General features: G+C 43.4%; 1 pseudogene; it reads right to left on the bottom strand.

Annotated features, from left to right (window-relative positions):
• Positions 1-5,078: 5,078 nt before the first annotated feature.
• LOC127625546 (multifunctional procollagen lysine hydroxylase and glycosyltransferase LH3-like) lies at positions 5,079-16,440 on the bottom strand (annotated as a pseudogene).
• Positions 16,441-18,826: the final 2,386 nt, after the last annotated feature.

Below are 18,826 nucleotides of genomic sequence, written 5' to 3'. Positions count from 1 at the left end.
TATAGATTAGTTATAGATGACATTGTCTGATTTATTCAGCATTATAATAACATCTGACAGAGTGACGCCAAGTCCGGACTCAACTTTGACAGTTTTTCATGACATATTTATGAATTCATTTTAACATTAAGATGACGTTAGTAAGCGTGACTCGTCCCTTATCTCAAGAATCAGTCTATATTAAATAACGTCTGTTCAATAATGCAATCTTAATATTAAACAGTTCTTCTGTCTCTTTATATAATCTCACTGACCCCATGTTCAGTGGGCAGTGTGCGGGCACTGTGGGGGCACTGTGGGGGCAGTGCCATCTGTTGCAGGGCTCCCTGTTCTTCTATTCTAATCTTATATATTTGTAAAAGTCATGTTTGTAAGTCTAACGTTTATATTTCCCATTAACACACTAAAGCTGAAGATATAAATAACCATCTTCAGACAGTTCTGTATATATCCCCAAAATATTACAAATATTCATCTGGCACCTAAAACGAATGAACAGCCTAAATCTGTCTGTCCACCGCGTGGTATTATTTTCAAATAAATGTCCCCATTTGCGGCCTAATGATTGTGTTTTTAACATGTCGTGTGACTCCGCGTCCACATGTGTGCATGTTGTATTTTGTCTTCACTGAAACACATACTTGAAATGAATTCAAACCGGCTGAATACGAAGCGCTTCTACAGGCGCCGCACCAACACGAGTGCCTCTGGGAAGAAACCTCTTTAAGTTTTCTGATTGAAACCAGTTTGGTTGTAAAGACAAGCGTCTCTAGTTTCGTTTGATGTGCCGCTTTAAATAATCCGTTCATTTATCGCTCGTCAGCTGTTCATAAACATGACGTCCACATACGTGGAAATGAGGACCAGGTTCCCTCAAAAGTTGAGAAACTGTTATTTTGTTCCTCGGGTCCCTCTGCGTTTCTCAGCTCTTTTGGCTTGAGTACGGCTCTGAGTAGTGATTTAAGTGTTCAGCGTGCTTCACAGGGGTCTTTATGTGCTCATGAATCCTCTCCTCATCCACTGTGGCCCATCAACATGTACTGCTCCATAGGCAGAGTCGTGTAGATATATAGATAGGCCACATTCCCATGATTCCCTAACAATAGGACTGTACAGTCTGGTTTCTCCAGGGCTTCTGTGTGTAGTTCCATTGTTATCTTCACATATTTTGCTACCCTGAATTCACAGTCATGTGGCTCTTGTCCTTCAGAGTTAATTCCTGTTGACATGTTTAGCCCTGTGGCGGTGTAGGTGTTTCAACATTTCAGCGATCTTTAGTTGTCTTACTGTTGAAAATGTGAAGGCTGCTGAGTTTAGGTATGTCAGCACTCCATGCAAGGTGTTTACTATGATGATAATAATAATCTTATGTACTGAGGTGTGTCAGCTTGTGGCAATGTTGCCCGTCAGCTTCTGTTGTCTATGAAAGGGTAGCAGTCATCATATCCCTCAGGGGTTGTGTTAATTCCACATAGTTTGGTACATGGTTCCAACATTTGCTGAAATGTTTGTTTTTACCATGTGACAATATGTTTGCCAGGAAGGCAACTGTTCTTCGTGCCACTTTTTCCTTTTTAACTTTGTACCCAATCTGAAATTCAGAAATGACAGAATACTTGGTATTTAATACTGTGATAAGTTATTTTAGTAAAGCTAAGAGCATTCACCCACTTCCTTAAACCCCTTTCAAACCTTCTTATTCATGTTTCTAGTGCGGTGAGGTCCTTGCCACTGGTCTTGATACCGCTCAGTCCTCAATCCGTAATAATTTGGTATCAGTAAACAGATATTTTCTTTTTCAGGGAGGATCACCAGAGAACCGACACAGCCAATGGAACATCTACAAAAGATGGCCGACGCCCCTTCGCTCTTCTCCATTGGTGAGAACTGAAGCCGCCAGTGTCCCGATATGGCGCTGACATCTTGGGACTTGAGTCTCGCGCAGTTGCGATTTCGGGACCAGTCCTGCGCAGTAGTGAGCAGGAAGTAAAGCCGCGAAATCAAGGCCCCGCCCTCCCTCTCGCTGAATCAATCGCAAGCACACGCCCCTTTTGACTTATGACGGTGTGAAATAATTAATTATAGAAATTTAGATATTAAATTTAAAGCTCCAATCTCCTCAGTCCTCCGAAGATCCCGAAAAAAAGTCAGTTGGTGCTTCAGTGACTAGGCTTGAGAACCTGTCAATCACAGCTGTCAATCATGATGTCACAGCACCATTTTTATAGCATCAAATAACTAAAAACAAACTTATTTTGAAAGTGGTGGTGGCATAGTGGCTAAAGCACAGGGCTGTTAATCAGATGGTCGCTGGTTTGATCCCCACAATCACCACCATTGTGTCCTTGAGTAAGACACTTAACTCCAGGTTGCTCCGGGGGGATTGTCCCTGTAATAAGTGCACTGTAAGTCACTTTGGATTAAAGCGTCTGCCAAATGCATAAATGTAAAATGTAAAACAAACACTTGAAATGACATCAACGTGATAGTTTCTGTCATTTACTGTAGTTTCTATCTTTGGAAAAAAGATATGTGAAGTGTAATTTAATTGTTTAGTTGGTCTCACGTCCCGTTGAATAACATGAGGCGGCAGCGTTTATGACCTATAGTAGCACCAGTCACCGGGGGGCGATCGAGACGTTTTGGCTTCACTTTTGAGGGCTTGTGTGGCACACTTGTCTTATCTGTATTATTCTGTACACAGGCATTGAACCCCATTGATGCCGTTAATTTAGACACGGGCATTGAACCCCATTGACGGCGTTAATTTAGACACGGGCATTGAACCCCATTGACGGCGTTAATTTAGACACGGGCATTGAACCCCATTGATGGCATTAATTTAGACACGGGCATTGAACCCCACTGATGGCATTAATTTAGACACGGGCATTGAACCCCATTGACGGCATTAATTTAGACAAGGGCATTGAACCCCATTGACGGCGTTAATTTAGACACGGGCATTGAACCCCATTGATGGCATTAATTTAGATACGGGCATTGAACCCCATTGACAGCATTAATTTAGACACGGGCATTGAACTCCATTGATGGCATTAATTTAGACACGGGCATTGAACCCCACTGACGGCGTTAATTTAGACACGGGCATTGAACCCCACTGATGGTGTTAATTTAGACACGGGCATTGAACCCCATTGATGGCATTGATTTAGACACGGGCATTGAACCCCATTGATGGCATTAATTTAGACACTGGCATTGAACCCCACTTATGGCGTTAATTTAGAAACGGGCATTGAACCCCACTGACGGCATTAATTTAGACACGGGCATTGAACCCCACTGATGGCATTGATTTAAACACGGGCATTGAACCCCATTGATGGCGTTAATTTAGAAATGGGCATTGAACCCCACTGACGGCATTAATTTAGACACGGGCATTGAACCCCACTTATGGCGTTAATTTAGACACGGGCATTGAACCCCACTGATGGCATTAATTTAGACACGAGCATTGAACCCCACTTATGGCGTTAATTTAGACACGGGCATTGAACCCCACTGACGGCATTAATTTAGACACGGGCATTGAACCCCATTGATCGCGTTAATTTAGACACGGGCATTGAACCCCATTGATGGCATTAATTTAGACACAGGCATTGAACCCCACTGATGGCGTTAATTTAGACACGGGCATTGAATCTCACTGACGGCATTAATTTAGACACGGGCATTGAACCCCACTGATGGCGTTAATTTAGACACGGGCATTGAAACTCACTGACGGCATTAATTTAGACACGGGCATTGAACCCCACTGATGGGGTTAATTTAGACACGGGCATTGAGCCCCATTGATGCCGTTAATTTAGACACGGGCATTAAACTACACTGACGGCATTAATTTAGACACGGGCATTGAACCCCACTGATGGCGTTAATTTAGACACGGGCATTGAACCCCACTGACGGCATTAATTTAGACACGGCCATTGAACCCCACTGACGGCGTTAATTTAGACACGGGCATTGATGGGTATACAGCAGTAATGAGTGCAGGAGGATATATCAGATCAATCACATCATTTTCAGTCTTCTTTGTCTCCGGATTTCCTCCTGCAGTATTAGTAACTTCTATACAATCATAATTCAGCCGGGAACTCAGTCTAAGTGAGTTTGCAGGGTTTTTTTGTATCAGTTGTGAGAAAAATCTCGCTAATTATGGTCCCTTCCTCAGATAATATGGGAGGAGCCAGAAGGTAACTTCTATCTGGTGTCCCCAGATTCACAGTATTTGAGTGACCTGTATATTCCCTCCCCGTCAAACAGTAGAGTACACCCGAGCAACTGACTCAATCTGTCGCAACCCTTGAGTTTGATTGCACCGTTAGGTTACCACTCTCGGGATTTATTGTGACAGAGACACCCCAAGTTGAAAACACACGCTTAGTGAGCGTTCCACTCACTCTTCAGCCGCAAAAACACAATGTCCCTACCAATTTAATCTATTTTATTGCTAAGTGCGTTCAAGGAGACGGAAACTCAGCGTCCCGGACTCTTCAGACACTCCTGTAATCCGGTCCTGGCTCCACTGTTCCAAACAGGCCTCCCAGGTCTTTGTCTAAACTATGCAGATTTTGATTTAACAGGCTCTGGTCACCTTTTTAAATGGGCCCATGTATGGGTATCAATCAGCCACCGCGTCCTGGTGTCGCTTTTCAATCACTGCGCATCACGTCGGGTCACCAAATTCTGTCGTGTTCTTTTTGAGGAGACAAAGTCAAGTTTTCAAGGTAAAAATGTTATTTATTAACAAGAAAGAATAAGTACAAAAATCATTCAGCCAGCTGGAGTCTGCTTCACCCGTAAGCGTAACCCAGGGCAGTATTTATATAATATTTCAATATCGCTGTTCTGTTATATTTGATATAGTTCTGTAGTTACTACGGTGATGAACAACATATATTAAAGTGAATAATGTCAACAGTAAGGGATCAAAAAGACGTGCCGGTATTTTACCATAAATGTAACAGTTTTTAACAATGTGTCAAACATGACTAACGGACAACGGACACTATCCGATTCCTTCCACACGGCGCGCTGTGATGCAGAGAAGCATTTATTTAATGTTTCATCATTGCAATAGGCTGGCTCAGTATTTACAGATGACATGAATATAAAGTGGTTTTCAGTCGTGCTGGAACGAGATTTTCCTGTAACCCTGCAGAGATTTATAACAGTAACAGAGTTCAGATTCTCACTTTATTTATTTACACAAAGCAACAAATAATTAAAAGCGATTTGTAAAAATGTTAAGAGTACTAAAGTTATTTCAGGACTAATGCTTATAAAAACCTGTGATTATATTATTGTATAAAATCAAGTAAAAATAGTCCAGATATAAAAATCCTTAAAAAGAGTGAATTTGACGAAGTCCATCTGTAACAATATGTACAACATTAACATCTGATATTTAATTTACAGAGTAAATGCACAAACACACTCACACACGCACACACTCTCACGCACGCACACGCATGCACACACAAGGCTTTCAAGGGTCAACAAATGACACCATGATGTATCGTGTTCCTCTGGTTGTGGGCAGCCCCTCGTGATAATGCGTCAAACGGCCGGGATGCATAAACGACCAGCCCTTCCTTGGAGACTCCACCGTACAGTCGTAACGCAGAAACTTGCAGCCTCCCCCCTGATACACACACACACACACACACACACACACACACACACACACACACACACATGTTGTGTTTCCATGTTTTATGGGGACTTTCCATAGACATAATGGTTTTTATACTGTACAAACTTTATATTCTATCCCCTAAACCTAACCCTACCCCTAAACCTAACCCTCACAGAAAACATTCTGCATTTTTACATTTTCAAAAAACATAAATTAGTATGATTTATAAGCTGTTTTCCTCATGGGGACCGACAAAATGTCCCCACAAGGTAAAAAATTTCGGGTTTTACTATCCTTATGGGGACATTTGGTCCCCACAAAGTGATAAATACACGCTCACACACACACACACACACACACACACACACACACACGTACACATTGAAAAAACAAACAACTCACTCAAACAAACCTGAATGTCTACTTTCGTCTGCAGTGTGTGTGTGTGTGTGTGTGTGTGAGACCTGGTAATAGTTGCCTTTGCTGTTGAGAGCGATGTTAATGGTGAATGTGGAGGAGTCGTGATGTGGGCGGAGTGACGGCTGCTCATCAGGACGATAACAGACACAAAGTTCATCACGGCCTGAGCCTGCAACACAAAATAATTGTTACTTATATACAAACAAATATAACTAATAAACTAGTCCAGGTTACCAATAACCGGAACAACAGCACCACAGTTTCAACATCAGCAGCATTCACTTTCTTAAAGTGATTTATTAAGTGTAGGCGGGGCTTCACTGCTGTTTGAACGCAAACGTTAACACTATAAGCACCATGAGGTTACTGGTGTTCAGACACCTCTGAATGTGGTTAACATGGACAAGTCTCAAAACGTTTGGACCCGTTTACACCCTCTTTAAACGTTCAAAACGTTTCAAACAAATCTTATTACCAGGTGTAAACACGGCCTAAAGGTTTGTTTTTATGTGCACCTTTGAGTCACCTTTGGAGAGTATCCTGGGTAGAGTTTTTCAGTAACAGGAACGATGTAATTTTTGAGAAATCTGATTCATGTGAATATCTACTGCTGGGACATTCTCATAACCACCTGCCAACCGTTTGTCCTGAGAGAGAGAGAGACCGACAGGTGAGCTACTGTCAAACACAAGTAAACACACACACACGGTGAGGTGACTGACCGTGTTTTTTACCCCTGACCACTGGCCGAAATGCTCCATTGTTTCAACGAGCTCGTCGCACATTCTGTCAGAGAATGCAGGAAACCAGTACACATCTGGACACGGCTGACACACACATACAGAGACACACACTTTAACTGTGTAATCATTTCCCAATGTGCTCTAAGTCCTCGTGGTGGTGTAGTGACACGCCTCAATCCGGGTGGCGGAGGACCGAATCTCAGTTGTCTCCGTGTCTGACACCATCAATCCGCGCATCTTATCACGTGACTTGTTGAGTGCGTTACCATGGAGTCGTAGCGCATGTGGATGCTTCACGCTATTCTCCGCGGCATCCACGCACAACTCACCACACGCCCCACCGAGAGCGAGAACCACATTATAGCGACCACGAGGAGGTTACCCCATGTGACTCTACCCTCCCTAGCAACCGGCCCAATTTGGTTGCCAAGGAGACCTGACTGGAGTCACTCAGCACGCCCTGGATTCAAACTCGCGACTCCAGGTGTGATAGTCAGCATCAATACTCACTGAGATACCCAGACCCCCCAACTTTAAGCTAATCATCACTATTACACCTGCTCAAACTCATCTCACCTGTTGAACATCATCATCATCCTCAAAAATCCTGGAATAGTTCTCATGGATATATTTCTCCCTCCAGTCCTGAAACACACACAGACACAGGTTAGTGTTAGTTCAGGTGTTTACGTGTTCAATGGCAGTGAGAGACTCACCGCTGGGTTGTCAAATATCTGCCACATGTCTGGATACAGACGACTGATGTTATAGTTACTGGAGGAGACCAGACGACCAAACTCATCTCTGTTTGATACAAACATGAACACACACAAACACTCGGGATGATTAACCGAAAGCACAATATGATAATTATGATTGGGGTTGATATATATATATATATATATAAAATGCTCCCACCTGCTCGCGGACGCTCTTACAGAACGTCATGTCGGGATCTTTTCCCTCCTGCTGATAGAGAGAAACCGCAGCCAGACGCGTGCGCAGCGTCTCTCCACGAATCAGATACACCTGAGTGATGTACGGGACGTTCCACAGACCACTGCAACACAGAGAGAGAGAGAGACACGTAAGATTTACACACACTCGACACATTCATAAACATACATGGAGAATATACTCACACTCGTTTGCTCTGCACGATGTCGATGTAATCCTCAGATCGGGAATAAAAGCCCTCAGGACTCAAAGCACCCCAGAAGTTTGACCAGAGCTTCCCGTGACGGGACAACATGGGCGCTATCACACCCCTGACACACACAAACACACAAAGAGGACACATGATTTCCAGCCACGTTTAAAATATGAGACCACTGAGAGAACAATCTAATTCTATGCCATTTCATTCCTGATTTAAAAAACGGACACCGTAACACTCTGGTGAAAAAGGCTGACCTCCACTCACCAAACAGGATTGGAAGGTTAACAGACTGGATGCCCATCCAGGCTCCATTTCTACCTTACTGGATTGCTGCTGTCTTGCCACTGTTCTGTTGTGGATTATCTCGTGGAAATTACAGGGGTTCATAATGCTTCTATTTCCCTGGACTCCTGCCTCATGGTCACAAATATGTATTACTCCTGATCCATTCTCCTATCACTCCAGATCCATTCCTCTATCACTCCTGATCCATTCTCCTATCACTCCTGATCCATTCTCCTATCACTCCTGATCCATTCTCCTATCACTCCTGATCCATTCTCCTATCACTCCTGATCCATTCTCCTATCACTCCAGATCCATTCTCCTATCACTCCTGATCCATTCTTCTATCACTCCTGATCCATTCTTCTATCACTCCTGATCCATTCTCCTATCACTCCTGATCCATTCTCCTATCACTCCTGATCCATTCTCCTATCACTCCTGATCCATTCTCCTATCACTCCAGATCCATTCTTCTATCACTCCTGATCCATTCTTCTATCACTCCTGATCCATTCTCCTATCACTCCTGATCCATTCTTCTATCACTCCTGATCCATTCTCCTATCACTCCTGATCCATTCTTCTATCACTCCCGATCCATTCTTCTATCACTCCAGATCCAAATGTCAGATCCATTCTTCTATCACTCCAGATCCATTCTTCTACAGGTGAAACTCGAAAATTTAGAATATCATGCAAAAGTTCATTAATTTCAGTAATTCAACTTAAAAGGTGAAACTAATATATTATATAGACTCATTACAAGCAAAGTAAGATATTTCAAGCCTTTATGTGATATAATTTTGATGATTATGGCTTACAGCTTATGAAAACCCCAAATTCAGAATTTCAGAAAATTAGAATATTGTGAAAAGGTTCAGTATTGTAGGCTCAAAGTGTCACACTCTAATCAGCTAAACACCTGCAAAGGGTTCCTGAGCCTTTAAATGGTCTCTCAGTCTGGTTCAGTTGAATTCACAATCATGGGGAAGACTGCTGACCTGACAGTTGTGCAGAAAACCATCATTGACACCCTCCACAAGGAGGGAAAGCCTCAAAAGGTAAATTGCAAAAGAAGTTGGATGTTCTCAAAGTGCTGTATCAAAGCACATTAATAGAAAGTTAAGTGGAAGGGAAAAGTTTGGAAGAAAAAGGTGCACAAGCAGCAGGGATGACCGTAGCCTGGAGAGGATTGTCAGGAAAAGGCCACTCAAATGTGTGGGGGAGCTTCACAAGGAGTGGACTGAGGCTGGAGTTACTGCATCAAGAGCCACCACACACAGACGGGTCTTGGACATGGGCTTCAAATGTCAAACGTCTTACCTGGGCTAAAGAAAAAAGAACTGGTCTGTTGCTCAGTGGTCCAAAGTCCTCTTTTCTGATGAGAGCAAATTTTGCATCTCATTTGGAAACCAAGGTCCCAGAGTCTGGAGGAAGAATGGAGAGGCACACAATCCAAGATGCTTGAAGTCCAGTGTGAAGTTTCCACAGTCTGTGTTGGTTTGGGAAGCCATGTCATCGGCTGGTGTTGGTCCACTGTGCTTTATTAAGTCCAGTGTCAACGCAGCCGTCTACCGGGACATTTTAGAGCACTACATGCTTCCTTCAGCAGACAAGCTTTATGGAGATGCTGACTTCATTTTCCAGCAGGACTTGGCACCTGCCCACACTGCCAAAAGTACCAAAACCTGGTTCAATGACCATGGTATTACTGTGCTTGATTGGCCAGCAAACTCGCTTGACCTGAACCCCATAGAGAATCTATGGGGCATTGCAAGAGAAAGATGAGACACATGAGACCAAACAATGTAGAAGAGCTGAAGGCCGCTATTGAAGCATCTTGGTCTTCCATAACACCTCAGCAGTGCCACAGGCTGATAGCATCCATGCCACGCCGCATTGAGGCAGTAATTAATGCAAAGGGGCCCAAACCAAGTACTGAGTACATATGCATGATTATACTTTTCAGAGGGCTGACATTTCTGTATTTAAAATCCTTTTTTTTATTGATTTCATGTAATATTCTAATTTTCTGAGATTCTGAATTTGGGGTTTTCATAAGCTGTAAGCCATAATCATCAAAATTATATCAAATAAAGGCTTGAAATATCTTACTTTGCTTGTAATGAGTCTATATAATATATTAGTTTCACCTTTTAAGTTGAATTACTGAAATTAATGAACTTTTGCACGATATTCTAATTTTTCGAGTTTCACCTGTATCACTCCTGATCCATTCTCCTATCACTCCAGATCCATTCTCCTATCACTCCAGATCCATTCTCCTATCACTCCTGATCCATTCTTCTATCACTCCAGATCCATTCTCCTATCACTCCCGATCCATTCTCCTATCACTCCTGATATATTCCTGTATCACTCCCGATCCATTCTCCTATCACTCCAGATCCATTCTCCTATCACTCCAGATCCATTCTCCTATCACTCCAGATCCATTCTCCTATCACTCCTGATCCATTCTTCTATCACTCCTGATCCATTCCTGTATCACTCCAGATCCATTCTCCTATCACTCCTGATCCATTCTCCTATCACTCCAGATCCATTCCTGTATCACTCCCGATCCATTCCTGTATCACTCCCGATCCATTCTCCTATCACTCCCAATCCATTCCTGTATCGCTCCAGATCCATTCTCCTATCACTCCTGATCCATTCTCCAATACTCACTGAGATACCCAGACCCCCCAACTTTAAGCTAATCATCACTATTACACCTGCTCAAACTCATCTCACCTGTTGAACATCATCATCATCCTCAAAAATCCTGGAATAGTTCTCATGGATATATTTCTCCCTCCAGTCCTGAAACACACACAGACACAGGTTAGTGTTAGTTCAGGTGTTTACGTGTTCAATGGCAGTGAGAGACTCACCGCTGGGTTGTCAAATATCTGCCACATGTCTGGATACAGACGACTGATGTTATAGTTACTGGAGGAGACCAGACGACCAAACTCATCTCTGTTTGATACAAACATGAACACACACAAACACTCGGGATGATTAACCGAAAGCACAATATGATAATTATGATTGGGGTTGATATATATATATATATATATATAAAATGCTCCCACCTGCTCGCGGACGCTCTTACAGAACGTCATGTCGGGATCTTTTCCCTCCTGCTGATAGAGAGAAACCGCAGCCAGACGCTTGCGCAGCGTCTCTCCACGAATCAGATACACCTGAGTGATGTACGGGACGTTCCACAGACCACTGCAACACAGAGAGAGAGAGAGACACGTAAGATTTACACACACTCGACACATTCATAAACATACATGGAGAATATACTCACACTCGTTTGCTCTGCACGATGTCGATGTAATCCTCAGATCGGGAATAAAAATCCATTCTCCTATCACTCCAGATCCATTCTCCTATCACTCCTGATCCATTCTCCTATCACTCCTGATCCATTCTTCTATCACTCCTGATCCATTCTTCTATCACTCCAGATCCATTCTTCTATCACTCCAGATCCATTCTTCTATCACTCCTGATCCATTCTTCTATCACTCCCGATCCATTCTCCTATCACTCCTGATATATTCCTGTATCACTCCCGATCCATTCTCCTATCACTCCTGATCCATTCTCCTATCACTCCTGATCCATTCTCCTATCACTCCTGATCCATTCCTGTATCACTCCAGATCCATTCTCCTATCACTCCAGATCCATTCCTGTATCACTCCAGATCCATTCCTGTATCACTCCCGATCCATTCCTGTATCACTCCAGATCCATTCTCCTATCACTCCCGATCCATTCTCCTATCACTCCTGATATATTCCTGTATCACTCCCGATCCATTCTCCTATCACTCCAGATCCATTCTCCTATCACTCCTGATCCATTCTCCTATCACTCCTGATCCATTCTCCTATCACTCCCGATATATTCCTGTATCACTCCCGATCCATTCTCCTATCACTCCTGATCCATTCTCCTATCACTCCAGATCCATTCTCCTATCACTCCAGATCCATTCTCCTATCACTCCTGATCCATTCTCCTATCACTCCTGATCCATTCTTCTATCACTCCAGATCCATTCTCCTATCACTCCAGATCCATTCTTCTATCACTCCTGATCCATTCTCCTATCACTCCTGATCCATTCTCCTATCACTCCTGATCCATTCTCCTATCACTCCCGATATATTCCTGTATCACTCCCGATCCATTCTCCTATCACTCCTGATCCATTCTCCTATCACTCCTGATCCATTCTCCTATCACTCCTGATCCATTCTCCTATCACTCCAGATCCATTCTCCTATCACTCCAGATCCATTCTCCTATCACTCCTGATCCATTCTCCTATCACTCCTGATCCATTCTTCTATCACTCCTGATCCATTCTCCTATCACTCCTGATGTATTCCTGTATCACTCCTGTACAAAGTGAAATGTTTACACTATAGAATCATGTACTGTGATTGGTTTGCCGTTCACTCACTTGTTCTCTTCAATGAGAATTTGTAAAACATCTAGATTAGTCAGTGCAACGTCCGAGTCTATACTGAAGAAATAATCACAGGTCACATCCTTCTTACACACCTCCCTGAAAAACACACACAAACCGTGCCAGAATCATGGGAAAGACCGATTCATACAGTGAATTCAGCATAAACATAAGATTGAAAGAGAATGTTGTGCATTTGTTTACACTGCCATGGTTCTGGCCTGGTCCTGCCGAAGGTTTTCCTCCGGTCCAATTATTTTCGCCACGGGGAACAGTGAGCGATGAAGTGTCCAGAACCGCTGCGCATGCTGCTCGTGATAGACCACCTGCACACACACGCGCACACACACACGTGCATGAGGAGTCGGGCTGCTTGAAGATTATCGTAAGTGCATGCCTGTACATGTCACCGTGTTTCTCAATCACATTTGTGGACACGTACTGCATTTAGCATGAAATTACCATGTGTAGAACTACATGTGTCTACAGAGCACACCATTGTGCTACTAACATTGTTATGTATGGAGTCAAGCACGTGTGTGTGTGTGTGTGTGTGTACATTGTTGTGTATGAAGAGTCGTAAGCGTGCGTATGGGTAGTTCAGTATTGCGAGTCTCTCCAGAAATTCTTCTAGAAATGGAGTCGGCTGCTCGATAAATACAGCGATATGGACCTGCGGCATCTCCTCATCCTACACAAAAACACACAACATTACAACTACAAAAAATACACAATAACATTACACAATACATTTCCATTACATGATATGTTTTATGTTAGTTCTGAGTAGCAGGACACTCACAGACAGCAGATTCATATCGAGAAGTCCCTCATCACAGATTCCGCAGCCGTGCTCATATGTCCACGCCGTCGGCACGTAATTACCCAGATAATTCAGCTGCAGCTACACGAGACATGTGAACATCTGCTTAATGAACGAGGGGTTACACTTAACACAGGGATTACTGTGCAGCACGGTTACGTTACCTTTGCCGGCCCGTTGCCGTGGATAATGACAGGAAGTGTGTCATAGGCCACGTTCCGAGCCCGGACTCGAGATTTCTCAAACTTCATGACCACTTCATCTGGAAAAACACACATACATTACACAAAGAGCAACACTCAAAACTGTGTGTGTGTGTGTGTGTGTGAGAGTGTGAGAGAGTGTGTGTATATGAGTGTGTATATGAGTGTGTGTATATGAGTGTGAGTGTGTGTGTGTGTCTGTGTGTGTGAGTGTGTGTGTGAATGTGTGTGTGTGTTGTGTGTGTGTATATATGAGTGAGTGAGTGTGTGTATATGAGTGTGTGTATATATGAGTGTGTGTGTGTATATGAGTGTGTATGTATGTGTGTGTGTGAGTGTGTGTGTGTATATGAGTGTGTGTGTGTGTTTGTGTGAGTGTGTGTATATGAGTGTGTGGGGAGCGGTAGTGTAGCAGTTAGCGTGCTGCGCTATGAACCTGGCGACCCGAGTTCGATTCCCGCTCATGGCTAACACCAGTGACGATTATCTGAACCGGTCCCGGGCCTCCCCTAGGTGGACTCAGCCTAAAATGAGTACCTGGTGCGGTGTGTAAAACATCGCTACTGTGGAGACAAAGGCAGTCGGGCGTGGTGCTGGCCACCCACCCCCTCGTGAACCGTTCCGGCCTTCAGAGGTGCTCACTAACAGCACTTGCCCCTACAGTCTGTTCAGGCTAAATGGGGGATCTTTGTGTGTGTGTGTGTGTGTGTGTGTGTGTGTGTGTGTGTGTGTGTGTGTGTGTGTGTGTGTGTGTGTGTGTGTGTGTGTGTGTGTGTGTGTGTGTGTGTGTGAGAGTGTATATGAGTGTGTGTGTGTACCTATAGCTCCATTAAGGTTCTGAAATATGTGGGATTTGTGGTCCAGCGTAATGTTGAACTTTCTCTGGAAAAGTGAAACTGTGTTTAGCATGAACAGTCACGTAACATCCACACAACTCAATGTAAACATTCAATTCACCATTTCCAGATTCCAATCGGGAATATTTCAGACATAATGTGCCATTTAGAAAGCAAGACCGTTTTCAAGAGAGGTCGACAGCAGCGGATTTTGCCGATACGATAACTAAGATAGTGGGAAAGACCGACAGCCGATTAATCAGCCGCTAGTTTTTAAATTGATTTATAAAATGTCAAAATGTTTTATTTTGTAATGATGAAAACATCGGCAACGATCGCCACAGATATTTGCTGATAACGACAGCTTCAAAAAGCAACAATCGGCACCGATTAATCGTGTTCCTCTAGATTTCATCCAGGTGGATGCTGCACACTGGTGGTGGTTGAGGAGATTCCCCCTATACTATGTAAAGCGCTTTGAGTGCCTAGAAAAAGCGCTATATAAATGCAAAGAATTATTATTATTATTATTTCAATACCAAATTCAAAAGCACAGAAAATACAAACTGCGTGTACGGCGAGTCAGCCCAAAATGTGCTTTTTGTTCACTATTGCACCAGCTATGTGCTACGTCTCCACGGTAACGTGCTCAACAAGTCACGTGATAAGAGGCGCAGATTGATGGTCTCAGACACATTGGGATTTGGGCGTTCCAGATTGGGGATACAAAAATACAGTTAGAGGTAACAGTTCAGCTAATAGACACACACACACACACACACACACACACACCCTCTGCTCTTGGTCCAGGTAGATGAGTGGGTAAAACAGCTGGTCATCATCGTCTCTGTATGTCCACTGCCGCACAATGCCGTAAATCTCAGGAACGTATCCGATAAAACCTACACGCACAAACACAGTGACACGGCATCAGCGGTCATGAGTTGTGCGGCTTCACACAATCTCTTCTCTCTTACCTCCAGAGTTGAGGTAGCGTTTGCCGTTATGCACCGCCGGGTATTTTGAAGCAAGTCTTTGGTCCGGCCAGCAGAATCCCTCCGCAGAGAAAACCACACGATGAGCAAATCCAGAAAACTTCCTGCGCAGCTCGCCGGGACCGCTGGCTAAAATCACATCATAACTGCACGCACGCCATTAAAACTTTAGTTTGCGCTCGTCGAAACACGTGTAGGACAAACGCCCTTATGGTGGAAGTCCCACGAATCGCTCCGTTGTGAAAGTGTTTGTGTGTACTCACCTGTCTACGAACATGACGACGGTGTTTCGTTTGTCTTAGTGTTTCTCTAGCTCTTGCTTCAGCCAGCGGACCTTCTGCCCACCCCCAACAGTCCTGGCCACATCACCCCCCCTCCACTCCTCGCCCAGACCCAGGACCTGCACACAAACACACATGTGAGATGAGCTAACGGAGCCGCACAGGAGATCTGGAGGGTGAACGGTGTAGTTGAACTGTCTGATTGTCCTCATGAACCTCATGTAGCCGTCGGTCAGTTCTGTAGCTGCGGTGATCACCAACAGCCCGTCTGCACACATGTTTTAAACATCTGTATTTCCCTTCTTGTAATTAGCCAGGTTACTTCTAGTTATATATAGGTCTTTATTGCATGACCACGGTAGCGTAAGGTGGGAGGGAGACTGAGAGTTTGGGATGGGTGTGTGTGTTAAAGCATATCTTGAGTATTTAACCCTTGTGTGAGCTTCGGGACATTTTTGTGTTTTTCATTTGTGTTTTTTCGATCATTTTGGCTGTTAATGCCAACGGCATATATTTTACCCAAGGTGTGTATTTTTGGGGGGAATGTTGATATTTCAACCTCAGTTCCTATAACACATCTATAACACATCTATAACACACTGAGTACACAAAACAGTTTCCCTCGGGACCTTCAGGTCAAAAATGTCCCCATTGAAACCCATTAAAACTGCAATATTTGATCCCAGTGCCATTCAACATTTACATTTTTTATATTTTCCACCAGATGGCGCCATTTTCCTCATGTTTATCCTGTTGAGCAAATACAAGCTTTTCCCCTATTCACTGTTTACTGTATTATAGTGTGTGTGTGTGTGTGACTGTGTGTGTGTATATGTGTGTGTGTGTGTATATGTGTGTGAGTGTGTTGATAAGTGTGTGTTGAGAAGTGTGTGCGTGTGTGTGTGTGTGTGTGTGTGTTGAGAAGTGTGTGTGCGTGTTGAGAAGTGTGTGTGAGAGAGTGAGAGTGTGTGTGTGTGTTGAGAAGTGTGCGTGTGTCTGTGCGTGTTGAGAAGTGTGTGTGTGTTGAGAAGTGTGTGTGCGTGTTGAGAAGTGTGTGCGCGTGTGTGTGAGAGAGTGAGAGTGTTTGTGTGTTGAGAAGTGTGTGCGTGTGTGTGTGCGTGTTGAGAAGTGTGTGTGCGTGTGTGCGCGTGTGAGAGAGTGAGAGTGTGTGTTGAGAAGTGTGTGCGTGTTGAGAAGTGTGTGTGTGTGTGTGTGTGCGCGTGTGTGTGAGAGAGTGACAGTGTGTGTGTGTGTTGAGAAGTGTGTGCGTGTGTGTGTGTGTGTGTGTGAGAGAGAGAGAGTTTGCGCGTTTTTGTGATATACCAGGACAATTTTGTAAGTTATAAACTGGTAATCACAAGGTTATTATGCTATAAATGTGATTTATGAGGACATTTCTAGTGTCCCCATAATTCAAATCGCTTAAAAATCATACTAAACAATGTTTTATTGAAAATGTAAAAATACAGAAAGTTTTCTGTGAGGGTTAGGTTTAGGGGTTGTGTTAGGTTTAGAGGATAGAATCTATAGTTTGCACAGTATAAAAGTCATTATGTCTATGGAAAGTCCTCATAATGATAGGTAGACCAACATGTGTGTATATGTGTGTGTGTGTGTGTGTGTGTGTGTGTGTTGAGAAGTGTGTGTGCGCTGAGAAGTGTGTGTGCGCGTGTGTGTGTGTGTGTGTAAAAACAACATTAGCATTATATAAACAAACTGACATTTAAAGGGTTAAATCTTGAAAATGTATGAATATTTGGTAGTTAGGTAAAAAATATAATATTACTATGTCAGTTTTTTGACATGGACATTTTTGTCCTCAAAGGAACTCCGAGTAACTTTTTTAAATTGACGCACAAGTGTTACTAATTTTAAATAAAAATACCATGATTAAATATATATATATAAAAATAAAACATATTCACTGTATCAAAGTACAGCCATATGCATATAAACCACTGAAATATGACTATTTAAACAACTTTACAGCTCTAATAATACATGAGTTTGAACATGTCTGCCTTTTAAACCTCCACAGATGAAACCCCATTGACTTCTATTGGAAGAGTCACACAGGAACACACACTTAAAGAACAGGAGGGACATATTAACATTATAATTAACATTATGACAATAATGCTGTCGATTGAAATTCATTTATTTTAATTTTCAGGGTAAATTAATCTGGTCAAATAAAGTTTAACTAATAAAAAACAGAAAAACTTCCTTCTCTGGTCAAACTCCAGATGACAGAAGCTCCTGCAGGAGATCCAGAATGTTCTCCATCATTATCACTACAGATCAAGTTCCGTCAGAGTCAGGACAGAATTGGGTTCGACTGGACATTGAGACAAACTAACTGCCGATAGTGACTGTGATGTGAACAATCTTGTACCTGGTGTTCCGGGTCGCGGTTCGGTCCGGCCGAGCTGAAGGAAGCTCAGAATCAGCGCCAGAATCACGCGCACTGCCGTCATCGCGCTCGCTTGCTCCGGTTCTACCGGGTTCGGTTCAGTTGACCCGTTGGTCGAGCGCAGAACTCCCCGAACTGGAACGTTGGGGTCAGCCTGAAGAAACGCCCCATTTTCACCCCGTCGCCGTATGAGCGAGCAGCAGAATATGACGGACAGAGAAGCAACCAATGGGAAGAGAGAACGCAGGAGTGACCAATCAGAATCAGAAAAATAAAGCAAATCTTTAGAAATATCAGAGCCCTCGGCTACAGAAACACTGTGTGTGTGTGTGTGTGTGTGTGTGTGTGTGTGTGTGTGTGTGTGTGTGAGTGAGAGTGTGTGTGTGTGTGTGTGTGTGAGAGAGAAAGTGTGTGTGTGAGTGAGAGTGTGTGTGTGTGTGAAAGAGTGTGTGTGTGAGTGAGAGTGTGTGTGTGTGTGTGTGTGTGTGTG

Source organism: Xyrauchen texanus, chromosome 31 (genome assembly GCF_025860055.1).
Source record: "Xyrauchen texanus isolate HMW12.3.18 chromosome 31, RBS_HiC_50CHRs, whole genome shotgun sequence".
In the NCBI taxonomy this organism is placed as follows: Eukaryota; Metazoa; Chordata; class Actinopteri; order Cypriniformes; family Catostomidae; genus Xyrauchen; species Xyrauchen texanus.
This window is presented reverse-complemented; position numbering and strand designations above follow the sequence as displayed.